The sequence below is a fragment of the Nipponia nippon genome, unplaced genomic scaffold (assembly GCF_047370975.1).
Source record: "Nipponia nippon isolate SJK-2023a ecotype South Korea unplaced genomic scaffold, ASM4737097v1 scaffold_2, whole genome shotgun sequence".
Lineage (NCBI taxonomy): Eukaryota > Metazoa > Chordata > Aves > Pelecaniformes > Threskiornithidae > Nipponia > Nipponia nippon.
Window position 1 is genome coordinate 17444090 of NW_028262336.1, and position 2179 is coordinate 17446268.

Here is a 2179-nt window from a genome sequence, read left to right on the forward strand (position 1 = left end):
AAGGTCATTATAATTCAAGTTTCTATAAACATGCTGTGATGACAGGATTTTTAATACTGCACCTGAAGGAAAAAGATAGTGTACAAATGTAATGCACCTGCTGGCTTGGGTGTTTATATGATCAGCTAAGCAGGAGCTCTTAATACTTCCCAGCAGATCTCTGCCAGTGGGCCTGCTATAAATCCCTCCACAGCCAGACAAGTTGGCCTTTATTTTTTCATATTGCTCTGGGCATCTCACATGACATTCCCAAATAAGGAATTGTACTACAAGCCTGCTCTGATTGCTAGTAATGACTTAACTGCAGAGGAATTATAACAGTATGAATAACAGTGGTTTGCACTGTGAATGCCTAAGCTACTCCAAAAATGCCAGAGCAACCAATATAATGTGCTTCTCGCTCATAACTTTGAAATGCAAGAGAAAGTCAGGGCACTTTACAACTGCTGCTAATCTGTAAACACTGATTGTTCATTCAACAGCAGGAAGCAAAAACAAATGGAAAGCAAATAATAGTATTAGCTGTTACTGGGTATTAGGGAAGCGAAATTATGCAAACCATTAAATTAAAAATATAGGAAGGGAAATAAAATTCCCCTTTGTTTAAAAACAGTAATTTGAATGAACATTTTGTCAGCAAAAAGTTTCTCTGTGTGTGCGTGTCTTATGAAACAGCATTAGATTTCTGACTCTTAGCTAGAAATAAACCAACACTGTTTGTATATGAATTAGACTGCAAACTCCCTGGGGACCGAATCTTCTTAATTGTTTTGCCTTACAGCTTGTTTAAACTGGCCTGTAAGTTTGGGCTGCACTTGCAAACGGATGCTAGAGAGAGTAGATGCAGAACATCTATCTAACAGGTATCTAATAAAACATACCAATAAAAAGACTATAGGTTTGAAATATTTCAAAAGGTAAAAATTAGATTAAAAAAATTAATTTAACACATAAGTATCTTCAGCAACCCTATTGGATTACATATTGAGCAGGTGGGTGCTTCAAATGGGCACTGATTCTCAGTGCTTGTTAATGGAAAAAGCTGCAAATTGCTAGTGTATATACAGGGGACATGTGAGGAGGGGAAAGTAAGACCAAAAAGCAAGTTGAAAATCAAGCACAGGGAAGTAAGGAAAGCCTGGGCTTAAGCTCAGCAATTCACAACCAATTTCAGCCACTCTCCAGGCATGATTTAAGCAAATTCTTTGGAAGGATTTCATCTTGCAATTGCTACTGTGCTACTAATGAGTAAAGCAGTTTTCCTAGGTGTGGCTGGTACTGCCTGGCAGCACTTGAGGGAATGCGAGGCTGGTGCCTAGGAAGGCTTTTTAATAATATGGACTGAGGGGAGAGAGTGGGGTTGTTAGAAAGACTCTGTAGGAGTCTAAAGGAAGTTCAGAGCTTCTTGTAGCAGTACTTGCTCTGAGCCCCCTGCTGGGTGGGAATTGTGATGGGCTTTGCTAGGGTCTGCCTCAAAAACAGACCCCTGAAGGATGAACTTGACCTTTTTGGCAGGGCACCCTGTGCAGGAACCTGCAGGGTACTGCAGATGTTTCTCTGCGGCATAGTGCAGGGGTGCATCACCTGACTGAGCAAGCTGGTGTGCTTGGGTGGGCAGCATCAGGCCTGAGAAGCAAGTCTGTCACTGCAAGGCTAAGGCATCCACAGGAAAGCTTCAGTGCTGCTTCTTCTGTGGGTAGCTTGTGATGTTGTGACACCCTGAATAGCCCTGATGGTGCCTACTGTGCCACCATGGAGCACCCTTCAGGGCAGACCCTTGCCACAGACAGCTTTGGTATTTGGAGCTACAGTGAGAGACCAAAAGAATTCCTCCTTCCACGCTGTAAAAGCCTGCATTCCTTCCTTTGGGCAAAGCAGGCTGGATTTCTCCTTGTCTGAATTCTCTGACTTAGTTGTGCAATTTGCCAAAAAGTCTGCCTCCCTGGAAAAGAGCAGTTACCACTAATTGTTTTGCCTGAGAATCACTCTTTTGAGTTGTCAACCAAAGCTGCCTTCTGGCAGCTGCCCAGGTTGCCATAGTTCTAGACAAAATGAAAATGTTATTCAGCAAGGCATCTGCATCAAAGGGAGAAGCGATGGAAATATCAGTCAGTAAAACTTGTGATGTTCTGCCTAGGAGGAGCTGTGTCTCAGTACTTTGCACCATTGCAAGAATGGT